The sequence below is a fragment of the Salvelinus fontinalis genome, chromosome 6 (assembly GCF_029448725.1).
Source record: "Salvelinus fontinalis isolate EN_2023a chromosome 6, ASM2944872v1, whole genome shotgun sequence".
NCBI lineage: Eukaryota > Metazoa > Chordata > Actinopteri > Salmoniformes > Salmonidae > Salvelinus > Salvelinus fontinalis.
Window position 1 is genome coordinate 46,873,724 of NC_074670.1, and position 14,291 is coordinate 46,888,014.

The following is a 14,291-nucleotide window of genomic DNA, read 5'->3' on the forward strand; positions in this document are numbered from 1 at the left end:
TACTCAGATCATAGGTCACCGTGAGTGAGGATAATCGTGAAATATATTTTACAGGTATAATTGTTTATAATCTAATTATCAGATTTTGTGGCTTAAACATTCCAATAACATAAACTTATAATTGTTACAATTCTCTAAACATATGAAGAGAGAAATAGACATTACAATGATGTTCTCTATGGCATTAGTAGGAATAGCTTTTGTCATGAATATGTTTTCCATTCAACAATAATGCATCTGTCATTATTAGGGGACACTAGAAATCAAAACATTATACTGTGATGTGGAATCATTGTGAGAAATACTTCATGAATGAGCCTAGACATATTTTTCCCTTATGATCAATGCATATCAGGACAACTGCATAAGAACTCTAACAATAAACTTACCATGAGACACTCCTGCTAACATCCCCAACAATCCAAATACAGCCTCCATGTCTCTTCTTATGGTTGCAAACTGGTCTCAACGCATTTCCAACAAGAGGAGAAAGGCTTTATAATAGTTTGACTATACAGTGCCTTCAGAAAATATTCAGACCCCTTGACATTTTCCAAATTGTTCCACACATGGATTTCAAAATAATAATAATCCTCAGCAATCTACACACAATACCCCATAATGACAAAGTGAAAACAGGTTAAAAAAAAGAAAAACGCAAATACTTTATTTACATAAGTATTCAGCACCTTTGCTATGATCATCCTTGAGATGTTTATACTGTTTAAACCTGATTGGAGTCCACCTGTGGTAAATTCAATTGATTGGACATGATTTGGAAAGGCACACACCTGTCTATATAAGGTCCCACAGTTGACAGTGCATGTCAGTGCAAAAACCAAGCCATGAGGTCGAAGGAATTGTCCGTAGAGCTCAGAGACAGGATTGTGTCGAAGCACAGGTGTGGGGAAGGGTACCAAAACTTTTCTGCAGCATTGAAAGTCCAAGAACACAGTGGCCTCAATCATTCTTAAATGGAAGATGTTTGGAACCACCAAGACTCATCCTAGAGCTGGTCGCTTGGCCAAACTGAGCAATCGGGTGAGAAGGGCCTTGGTCAGGGAGTTGACCAAGAACCTGATGGTCACTCTGACAGAGCTCTAGTGTTCCTCTGTGAAGAAGGGAGAATCTTCCAGAAGGACAACCAACTCTGCAGCATTCCACCAATCAGGCCTTTATGGTAGAGTGGCCAGACAGAAGCCACTCCTCAGGAAAAGGCACACATAAAGACTCTCAGACCATGAGAAACAAGATTCTCTGGTCTGATGAAACCAAGACTGAACTCTTTGGCCTGAATGCCAAGTGTCACATTTGGAGGAAACCTGGCACCATCCCTACGGTGAAGTATGGTGTTGGCAGCATCATGCTTTGGGGATGTTTATCAGCGGCAGGGACTGGGAGACTATTCAGGATCAAGGCAAAGATGAACAGAGCAAAGTACAGAGAGATCCTTGAGGAAAACCTGCTCCAGAGTAACCAGGACCTCCGACTGGGGCGAATGGTAATCTTCCAACATGACAACGACCCTAAGAACAAAGCCAAGACGACACAGGAGTGGCTTCGGGACAAGTCTCTGAATGTCTTTGAGTGGCCCAGCCAGAGCCCAGACTTGAACCTGATTGAACATCTCTGGAGAGACCTGAAAACAGCTGTGCATCAACGCTCCACATCCAACCTGATAAAGCTTGAGAGGATCTGCAGAGAAGAATGGGAGAAGCTCCCCAAATACAGGTGTGCCAAGCTTGTAGCGTCATACCCAAGATGACTCAATGCTGTAATCACTGCCAAAGGTGATTCAAAGTATTGAGTAAAGGGTCTGAATACTTATGTAAATGTCATATTTCTTTTTTTTTCTTTTTCTAATAAATAAGCAAAAATGCAAAAAAAAATGTTTTTGCTTTGTCATTATGGGATATTGTGTATAGATTGATGAGGGAAAAAACAGTTTAATACATTTTAGAATGAGGCTGTAACGTAAGAATGTCAAGCGGTCTGAATACTTTCCGAAGGCACTGTATCTGGCTGCGTACAGTCTGAGCATCTAAGAGTTGTTCCAGTCTGTAGTTTAGAGAACTATCTGAACGGTACTGGTTTCTTTTTGAGTAAAATGAACTAATATAATTACTAATATACAGTACATTTTACATTAAATAGCACTTCTTCTCTGAAAAGAGGAACCCATAAAAAAAGTGTGAGGTTTAATAACTTCTTCATTTGAAAAAGTAATACAGACTCATTCTGTTTATTTCTCATGAAAAAAAAAATATTAAAATACAATTAGTTTCCATTTATGGAGGGAATGTATTCATGTAATTTAACGCCACTGCCAATTCATAGCTGGCAAAATAACTGATAAAACTGATAGAAACAAGCCAATGCCATAAGAAATACTTATTATAAGTCAATGAATGCATACAATGAAAGAACAAAGGAAACAGGTACTGGTATACAGTGTCATTTTGATTATGGTTGTGCCTCTTGGTACAGCGGTTCCCCCCCAAGGTATAAAAAACAATCTTCTGACCTCTCAGAATAAGAGCCAGGATTATTCTGAAACGTCCACCTAATATTAATCTTGAACCATCTCACTTTGATGAACTGAAACGGCTCAAGATGGAAACTAAAGTCACCCAGTTTAAATTGGGGTTTGACAACAAAATGATTTTAGCCGTATAAATGACACCAATCTGTATTCCACCAGAGGGAACTTTGTTCCCTGTAGATTCAAGAGCTCCATGGTGGAAAACTATTTCCTGTATTCTGCTGCAGTTCTGTGGAACAGTTTTACCAAGCTACCTGAAAACTCTGTCATCATTGAATTGCTTTAAGGTGACACTAAAAGCATACTTGAGAAATAACATGTCCAGTTGATTAAGGGTATTATTTGACGAGGTGACTCAAACGGGACCTCTGTGCTATTGATATTGTTCTAAATTGTTTTAAGTGGATATCGTTGTAAATTGTTGTAAATGGCTACTGTTGTTCATTTTAATTGCATTGAGTGCATGAAAAGTGTCAGTCTTGCCCACCTGCCCTCTCACTGCCAAATGAAGAACCCAATGGAAATAAGACTCCGGGCTTTATTGTGTTTTTATCCTCGATAATGTATTAATGTATGTAATGTGGTCTCCGGCTGGAGCACAATAAATCAATCAATATGTTCTCTCCATTCGAGTTTCTTATCAATAACCTCTCTCTGATACAGTAGGTCTACTAATGACTCCACAACAGTAGAGGCTGCTGTAGGGAGGACGGCTCATAATAATGGCTGGAATGGAGTCAATGGAATGTTATCATACACATGGAAACCACGTTTGATTCCATTCCATTGACTCCATCCCAGCCATTACTATGAGCCGTCCTCCCTTCAGCAGCCTCCACAACCTCTATCTCCTCTCCGTTATAGGTTTCCACAGGTTTGATCGCCTCCTTCCTCATTCTGAAGGCTGACGTCCTTTGAGTTCTGCATCTGACAACGTGAGATGAGAGTGAAATCAGTGATTTAATGACAGTTTAATCTTAGGTATTGGTGACACACACCTGCCCTGTGCTGTAGCCCTCATTGATTAACCTATGGTAACATTATGAGTGGGGTGCCTGCTGTGTTCTAACCTGTGGTGTTGAATATTCTCCTTCTCCTTCTCCTCCCAATACAGCAGCATACCAGCATCACTGCTAGGACGACGCCACCAGCTGACACTGACCCTAAAATGAGCACCATGGGTCGACATAGTCCTGGGTAGAAGAGAGGTAACACGTTGGAGAGGTTATCAGCATTAATGGTAAATCACTACACACAACATATATTTATAGCTGATGAGGACCCCTGAACAAATTCAGGCCACGGTTACCAGGCAACAACACTAATCTACTGAAAGTGGCAACTGCACAAGCACATACAGTACATACAAGGCTTACAACTTCCTTTATGAGAACGTCTCCCTAATTCTACAATCCCAAACTGGATGTGTAAATGATTATTTAAATGAAATCCAGTAATCATTGTTTGCATACAATGGTTACATGACTTTTAAGCCGCTTGTACACATAGGCCTACATTTGCAGAACCATAAATGTTAAAGGGTTGACACATCATGCTAAGTATATTGTAATCAGCTATGTTACACAATTTGTTTCAATCTTACTGTATTTCCAACCGTTTAAGGAAATGGTTACAATGTCTGAGGAAGTAGTCACTATCTGTGTAACTGATTATTGGTTACTATTATTTATTATTCTTTCTTATTATAATTATTTTCATATTTTTTACTGCATTTTTGGTTATTACTTGTAAGTAAGCATTTCACTGTAAGGTCTACACCTGTTGTATTCGGCACATTTTACATAAAATTTGATGTGTTCTTGATTTTACTGGGCAGTAGGGCTACTTTGTTCTGCTCCCAACTTATTCCATTTGCTTTGTATTTGGTCATTTAGATAGATAGGGTATGACTGAAATTGTCTTATGATGTTACTTGCCTTCAATGTCCAGTTGTACTCGTCTGGTTCCCAAATGTTCCCCTCCGGAGTCGTAGATCTCCAAGAAGTATTTCCCAGAATCAGCCCTCTCCACCTTGGTTAACCTAAAGGTCCCGTTGTTCATAAAGAACTGTGATCTGCCTTCAGTGGGTCTCTTGAATGTCACTGTGTTTCTTTTCAGTGAGAATATCAGTGTCGGACCATCAGTGAGGTTCTTTTTAAACAGCAGTTCACATCCACTTGCATTGGTCATCAGCTGGAGATCCAGAGTTCCACACAGAGCCACGGAACACTGGGATGAGTTCTGAGTAGCAGTACAGGTGGTCACGTCTGTAGCTGAGAGGGAGAGAAAGGTGGGGGGGGGGGGGTAGATCACTTCACTGACTTTTTTTGTACATTTTTGATAGAATTGATAGTGATTTCGCATGTCAATGAAAGACATGATGCACAACAATAAGATTGAGATGACACTGTGGCAATGAGCAACAGCGGCACTGATCTAATGCATGATGTCGTATGTGCATTCAACTCAATAACCATTTATATCTCAACAAAACACTAAAACATAATATAATGCATGTTATAATATAAATAATATAATACAGCTTACCATGAGACACTGCTGCTAACATCACCAACACTAGCACAAACACAGCCTCCATGTCCCTTCACACAACAGTCTTCCAACTCCAGTTACTGTTAAAAACTTGAACCGTGTTTAGATGATCTCATAAAAAAAAGAGTTAAGTGATCTTTAAAGCCAGAAGTGTATTGATGAACCTAGTTGTCAGATGAAGTAGTGATGAGGTGTGAGAGTCAGGAAACCAAGTGATGGTGTTGCCTCTGAGCAGGGGAGGTGTTGAACACAAGGGTCATATCTCACTTCTACATTCCACTGACAAAGTCTGGCATGCAGATATCATACTGCTCTCAAATAAAAAATGCAGTTATGTACACAGTTAAAAAAAAAATCCCAATCTCCAAATAAAACATTGAACAGTTCCGTAACTGCAGTAACAGAATTATGCACTGGCTTGACGTTTTAATTACGCCATATGGCGTCGTATCTTAGCTGTCAGTCAAACTCTACAAAGGTTAAACTAAAACGTACGTTTAGGCATTCATTCCCGAATGGTTAAGATTAGGGTTAAACTTCAGTTCAGGTATTAATTCTGAGTGGTTAAGGTTCGGAAATGGCTTAAAACAAAAAAATAAACTATTTTTTTTATTTTTTTTTGAAAAAAAAAATTAGATTTTTTTTTTTTTAACATGTCAACATGTTCAATCCCAATACCACTGGGATTGAACATGTTGTCGTGTCTTTGGCATCATTAAAAGTGAAGACTGTTATTTTATCAAATCAATTCTCTGTAATTATTATTACGTGATTAACCTAATCATGTAAATGTGATTACCTAGGAAGTCGGGGCACCAAGGAAAATCTTCAGATTGCAAAGTTATAATTTTCCTAATATAACTCTTCAGATATTTTAATATCCGATCAATTAGTCTTCTTATTAATTAATTATTATTAGGAAAATTATATATATCAGTCTCATTCCAAACGTCGTAAATTGTTGGTTATTTGCACGAACCCAGCCTTTACTATGAATCATCCATACACCAATTGGCTTAATCATTTATTTACTAACTAACTAAATAATCACAGAAATGCATAAACAAACACCACAGTAGATATGTTACTAACAAATGATAGGGAAGATTCCCTAGTGGGCTAAGCCGATATGACGGCTTGGTGGACAAAGGGAAGTGGGTGTGGACTGAGCGGGAAAGACCAGAGGGATCAATACACACAGTACTACTATAATTATATTAATTGAAATGCTAATCCTTTGCACATGAACGCTCACTCATTCTGGAATAATTGCAATCAATATAAATATTTACGCCCATGTGTCGTGATCTTTTCTGTTGGAATCCGGTCCATCTGCTGGAGAGTCAGTTCATCCGCATCTCTTTTTCTCTCTCTCTCTCTCTCGGCTTCCCTGAAGAGCAAAGTATTTTGTGGTTAGAATGGATACTTCAGAGTACCATTCAGAAATGTTCTCATAGAATAGATGTTTCGGCGGTTGTCGGTCTTCGCATCCCAGGTTTACAACATTTCTAGCTGCAGACTAGTAATTAGTATCTAAGATTTGTTCTTATTCTGTAGGGATCGATAGTCTCAGAGTTTATACATTTCCAGCCGTGTAGCCAATGCTCCATGTGGTATGGTTAGGAATTCAATAACTATTCGCAATCACAGCTCACGCTGTGGGTTTGCTTAGTCTTGGTACTCAAACCTGTGCCACCTCAGCTTACACTGAGGAATGCGTGGTCTGAAGAGGATTTCCTCAGGAGGGGTTTTTATTCGTAACAATAGAAAAGGTGGTTATATGACACTTTATCATGTCTGTGCTCACGGGGGCGGGCCAATGCCTTAGTTAAAGTTTAAAGGGAATACAATTCTCTTACATTAAAGTTTTAACATCACATTACATAATTTCACAAATAGTTTAATCTTTACTCATTAATTTTATACAAGAATTAGATGCAAACCCCATACACATTCAGAGACATAGTTACAGTTGAAGTCGGAAGTATACATACACCTTAGCCAAATACATTTAAACTCAGTTTTTTACAACTCCTGACATTTAATCCAAGTAAAAAGTCCCTGTCTTAGCTCAGTTAGGATCACCACTTTATTTTAAGAATATGAAATGTCAGAATAATAGTAGAGAGAATTATTTATTTCAGCTTTTATTTCTTTCATCACATTCCCAGTGGGTCAGAAGTTTACATACACTCAATTAGTATTTGGTAGCATTGCCTTTAAATTGTTTCACTTGGGTCAAACATTCCTTCCACAAGCTTCCCACAACAAGTTGGGTGAATTTTGACCCATTCCTCCTGACAGAGCTGGTGTAACTGAGTCAGGATGTAAGCCTCCTTGCTCGCACACAATTTCAGTTCTGCCGACAAATTTTCTATAGGATTGAGGTCAGGGCTTTGTGATGGCCACTCCAATACCTTGACTTCGTTGTCCTTAATTAAGCCATTTTGCCACAACTTTGGAAGTATGCTTGGGGTCATTGTCCATTTGGAAGACCCATTTGCGACCAAGCTTTAACTTCCTGACTGATGTCTTGAGATGTTGCTTCAATATACCACATAATTTTCTTTCCTCATGATGCCATCTATGTTGTGAAGTGCACCAGTCCCTCCTGCAGCAAAGCACCCCCACAGCATGATGCTGCCACCCCCGTGCTTCACGGTTGGGATGGTGTTCTTTGGCTTGCAAGCCTCCCCCTTTTTCTTCCAATCATAACGATGGCCTTATGGCCAAACAGTTCTATTTTTGTTTCATCAGACCAGAGGACATTTCTCCAAAAAGTACGATATTTGTCCCCATGTGCAGTTGAAAACCGTAGTCTGTCTTTTTTGTGTTGGTTTTGGAGCAGTAGCTTCTTCCTTGCTCAGTAGCCTTTCAGGTTAAGTCGATATAGGCAGGGAGAAAAATCTGATATCAACTTTGGAGGGGACAATTAGATTACATTTTCTCAAGAGCAATTCCTGAGGGGGACACCAAAAGTAGTGCTGTAACACATAGCCTACGTTGTAATATGTTAAATGTATATTGAGGAACCATAATTACTACAACTGGTAGGTACAGTAATTAACTGAAGGGTTGACCCAACTTGTTCAAATGTTTAAATTATTATAATACTAATAATAATAATAGTTATAGCAGTGTTCCTTATCAGTCCAGTATGTATGCAGGTATTTGTATTTACAACCAGCAATACCAAGAAAGGCCAGTAGGTGGCAATGGTACTGTACACTGTGTATGGGTGCAGTTTTCATAAATACAATGAACATGGTGTGATCTCATCTAAAAGACTCTCCATTGAGAACCATCACAAAGTTGATCTCCGTATTGAATTGACCTTTTTATTGTACTTTTTCTGATACATTTATATAGTCATTAAATATGTGCTACTGCCTGAGTGTACTACAATAGCTTTACAAGAACAAAAAGCTCAAAATAAGTACAGTCTAAAAGCAAAATAACTACTTCAATGAATAACCCAAATAAATCAACCAAAATATCCTTCAAAAATACTTATTCATTGTTCAGTCAGTGTCTCAACTCTTCAAACAGCAGCTATGGACAAGTGTCACACAAACGGTGCCATTTTAAATAAAATAACAAAATAAATAATTAGTAAGTGTACTGCCATGTACTAAAAACTACTAAACAAAAGAACAAATATCATACTATACACCAAGGGTTCTCAAACAGGAGTGTAATTGCAAGGGGTCCATTAAATAAAAAATGTAATGAACGTACTCAGCACAAGGATTCCAGTAACTTTACATATAATATAGATTGGGTGGAGGTCCCTGAGGACAGCTCAAAACCTTGCCCGCCTTGCCTCAAAATATGCAGGGGTTGCTGGCAGATATTTTTCCTCGAGACTGTCCAGCCTGTCTTTATGTACATTACAGACAAAATTCAGATCAGCACCTCAACTTGGTCAACCAACCCCCATACCTCCACTGGAAGCCTCCTGAGGACCTCTGCTGTCTCTACACTACTGCTACAGGGGTATTTGTTGCGAAAGAGAGGCAACTGCACTGGTAGAGAATCTATGTTCAGCTCAGGGTACTGATCTAGAGACTCATACAACTCCCCCGTGAGAAGCACTCTTTCCAACTTTTGCAGGATGTTTAGACTGTCCTGGTCAAAATGGTCGCCAAACTTAACCTCCACACCATCCACCACTAAACTATAATTCTGCCCTATAGTGATCCACTGCTTTGCCATCAAATTGTCTTGAGTGTGTCTCAATGGATTCAATCAATGTTGTTGCTTTCTCATACAGTGCAAGGTAGCTTTCGTAGTGTCTGCTGTTTACCCCATGTGCTGGATAACTGGGCACTGATTAGATTTAGCTGGTGTGCTGTTATAGTTACAAAGTGGCGGTGGGTTTGGCAGTTTTGATGTGCTGTGAATTTTTCAATGGCTTTTCTCAAGTTCCTAAATCCTGCACTAATGAAGGCAGCATCCGCTCTTTGGCCAAAAGATGGCTGGCTTGAAAACCCTTGGCTACAGTGAAAACACAACACTCCTTTTTGCTGATGGATTATAATGTAGCCAGGGGAAATCGCAAAACCATCTCTCTTGAAATGCCAAGAGTTTGCGATTCTATAAATTGTGGGTGTGGCTGATATGGTTTTGTAATATAACTGAGGTAACTGGACAATGCTGTGCCACTGTCCCCTATACTGATGCTGCTGGCAACAAGGTTGACACCTGGTCCTGCTGTGGATGTGACACTGTCCTCTGAAGTCTCTCTCCCTGGCTCTATCCCTTTTGGCTCTATCCCTTTCACCACCCTCACTGACTCACAGTCTGTCTCCTAGAAAATAAACAAGGTGTTTGCCATACTCCTAACTACTGGTACCCAAAACTACACAATTAATCACAACAGCAATATCATTGCCTTAAACAAATCTTAGTTCAGTCACCAGTTTAATTTGAGAGTGTGGGTATCCATGGCATTTTCCAATTATGTCCGTATTTTACAAGTCTAAAAAAGAGAGAACCTTTCATAATGTTGCCAAACAAAGACTCAACAAACTTACCTGTCTGTCCCTGCCCATCTGACCCCAGCTCTGCTGTCTGTGTGCCATCTGTTGCCCGTTCTGCTTAATGACATCATGTTGAAACATTTCCATTAGCATTTCACTTCTTTCTTATGAACATTTTATCAACTAGTCTTTGAGATATTAGGCTACTAGGGTTCTTACTTTGCGTTTTGGTGTACTGAAAAATACTCTCATGTCCGCCATTTTTCTACCTGGCTGTCTGGCTACACACACACACACACACACACACACACACACACACACACACACACACACACACACACACACACACACACACACACAGTGTGCAGGAGATGGGCTTCTATCATCTTCTATTATTCTAGATGGGCTTCGATCTAAAAGGTAGCTAGCTAGTGTAAGAAAAACTTTTATGCTCATATATGCTTGAAGCCAAGATAGGCCTTTATATCTATGCATTAGCTTTTAGTAACAAAAGGCATAGCAAATGAACTTATATTACTAGTGTGTTTGCAGTATGTTGCACAACCTGCTTCTGGCATGCCATACTAATGTTTCCACATACAGCCAAGAAAACAGGAACTGGGTCAACCGCAGAGGTCTAAGGGACTTCATTTTGTGATGACATATCTGCTGATGGCTGGAAGACACACACACACACACACACCACCCACGCACATTCACACTCAAACACAGAGAACCACACACACCGCATTAATACCTAATAGAGCTTCTAGGGATCCTAAGCTTATCAACATTGTGCACCCACGGCAGTTGGGAAATTCAAAACAGACATTAAGCAAGGGACATTCTTCAACAACAATGGTGGACCAATAAGCATGGACTACGCCCGGACCAGAGCCAACCAGAGGACCGGGACTTCAAAGAATCAACCTACTTTCTGTACTGTATATAATCTGTAATCAACCTGTTTTAGGGGCTCTCTTCTTTTAGCTCACTCGGAGTTCTTAGACGGAGCCCCGCATGCGCAGTACCAAATATATTTACTCTGAATAAACTGCTGATTGTTAAACTTTAACTCCTCGTCTGAGTCGATCCTTGACCGACTCGCTCACCTGTGCACCTCACCTTTTATCAACACTAGTCAGTTAGCAAATGTGAAACGGATTGCAGTGACAAGGGTTGACAGCCGTATGAGTTCACCATTTACACAACGTATGCTGCAACCTTTTGTAATTTTAACATAGTTTATGTTTCATATTGGCTGGCTTCCAACAATAGTTGAATTTGCAGAGCTAGCGAGCACCAATTCCGTTTATGTGGTGTTTGCTATAATCTTTGCTATCGTCAGTTTACTCCAAGATCGGCACACAGGTGCTTCAAAGTCCCCTAGCGACAATTTAGCTCTTGCAACGAGACCATTAAAGATACTTAAGACAATAGTAGAAGAGAGTGTAGTTCTGTTCAGTTTGGAGTTCAGTTTATCGCTGACTTTATCACAGGGACTTTGAAGCACTACAGCTGCATGCTGATCTTGGAATAAACTGACAATAGCAAAGATTCCATATTTGACGACGCCACATAAATGGAAAAGGTACTAGCTAGCTTGATAGTTAATGCTTTTTACCACACTCATCTGGCTGAATACTCTCTTGACTTCAGCATTCGAGTGTGGCAAGGACAACACAGACACCGCGGTCATGGCAAGTTCTTGAAACGGGTTGATATCAGCTGCATCCCTGAACATCCAAATCTCACTCCAGAAGCCCCGTGTTTTTTTTTGTCTCATTCCATTTACTAAGATGGATGGCACGCCATTGCTGGACAATCTTGTCTATCTCTCCAGGGGAGTAGCCAAGGAGCTTGGCTATTTTTTCAATTTCTCCAGGGCTCTTATTGCGCTTTAGAGTTTCCTCCACATTGAAAACGGACATGTACTGCAATGCTTCGATGTTGTCCGGCAGTCTCACCCTCAACTCATTAGTGAGGGAGATGGTGAAGGCTACACACCGCTTTAGGACATTGTTTTCATCCTCAGGCGCAAGGTGGAGCTCAGCTGCCTTTGACTCAAAAAAGTAACCAAGGTACGGTTTGGGACTGATGTATCCATCTAGTGGCCCTTTGAGTACACCAACATTTGCCAGTAGATTCAGCCCCCTGCTGCTCAGAGACTTGATCAGGCTAACCAAGCTGTCAAGGAGCTTAAGGGGATCTACTTGCTCTCTCTCAAAAGCCTTGATGGCCAACTGTACCTCACCCAACACTGACTTCAAAAAAGTCAGATACAATATGTTTTGAGGATCACTGTACATGGAGTATAAAACCTCAGCCATGTATCAGTGTTCACTGGACTTGGTGACTGCAAAATGCAGCCTAAGCTCCTCCCACTGGTCAAAAATGCATGAAAACGCAGGTTCAATGGAGAGCCAACGTGTGGCACACACCTTGGTTATCTGTAAAGGTTTCTCCCCACAGTTGATGGTCTCATATATGGCCTTGTAGGCCTCCCTGCGCTTTGGAGACACTGAAAACCAGTTATAAGTCTCTCGTACCAAGTACTCCACACTACGGGGGATGGTGTCATTGGAAGCATGACTTACAGCAAGCTGCAGAGAGTGACACACACAGCGAATAAGAACCAGATATTTGAGGCCATACTCCTCCTTCAGCACTTTATGGACCCCATTGTTAATCCCCATCATAACAGAGGCATTGTCAGTCCCTATCCCCAGGAGTTTCTCTTTTTTAAGACAACACTTCTCGAGGAAAGCCACAACAGCACGGGCTATAGATTTGGCATCTCCTCCCTCCAACTCAACAAGCCCCAGAAATGTTGATACAATTGTCTGCTTGGTGTCACTAAAGTACCTTATCACAACCCCCAGGTACGTAGAAACACTTACATCCATGGACTCATCGAGGAGGAGGCTGAAACGCTGGTCACCCACATCTGCGACCAACTATTTCAGAAAGTATGGTGCTAGAACACCATTAATTTCTGTGCACTTTGAAGTGGGTAGCAGCAGTGGAGTCTGAGAAAGCAGCACTACATGCTTCTCCAATGTGATCACATGACAGCATGGAACAGTGTTCAGCGATAGCTAATGCCATGGTGGCCTCAGTGTTTTTTGCAGAGTACATTTTTTAAACCAAAAATGGCAGCTTGTTTTGGGTGGAACTGTTATAAGGCTTTGCCTTTTGAGTATGTTTTTGAGTTGTCATGTGTTTTTTTACATCACTAAGTTTGGAGTAGAAATCAGCCTTACAATACAGTCAGTATGACCGTGTATCATCTCCAATAAACGGCTTCAACTAGCCTTTGAATTCAGGGTTTGATTCCCACTCCTTTCTCTATTTTTGAGTGTACAGTTTAGACTGAAACATGATGAGCTAGCCAGCTAGATGTTTAGCTTATGTCACAGAGACACACACAGTGGACAAGGTGAGTAAGTGACTGAGGCTGTGTGAGTCAAATGCAGTGATTTATTTTTGTGCAGTGATTTATTTTAGACAAAGAACATTTTACATTTACATCAGCCAGCGGCGGCTTCCCGCATGCACGATTAATTTGCAGTCTGGACTCGGAGGGGTGAACATCTCCTGCTCTGACTGCAGCTGGGAGGGACTGCTGAGCGAAGACTGGGCCACCTGTGAGTGCTTTGGGACAGGGGTGGGGCCCACGGCAGCTGCTCGTTGAGAAGAGTTAGAACGATAAGTGCTTTCACGTCAGTCTCCAAAAGTCTCCAATAACACCAGAAAAAGTCGCTAGATTTGTCGCTAGTCGGTTTTTTGAAAGTGTGTCGCTAGAGGGTTCTGAATACTGACAGTACCTGCATCATTTGCAACTGCTGAGGGCTGGGGGGTGGGAAGCAGTGGATCAAACCATTTTGAGGCAAAGGGCGGGGGATCGCAACTTAAAATAGCGCTACTAAGTGTCTATAATCAGCACAAGTGCTTTCATTGCATATTATTAATATTATTGAAATTACAGTTATGTTTCCAGTGATATATTGGGGGCAAAGAGGAACTGCGTTTGAAGGTAGGCCTTGAAATGCATCCACAGGTACACCTTCAATTGACTCAGATGATGTCAATTAGCCTATCAGAAGCTTCTAAAGCTATGACATAATTTTCTGGAAATTTCCAAGCTGTTTAAAGGCACAGTCAACTTAGTGTATGGAAACTTCTGACCCACTGGAACTGATACAGTGAAGTGA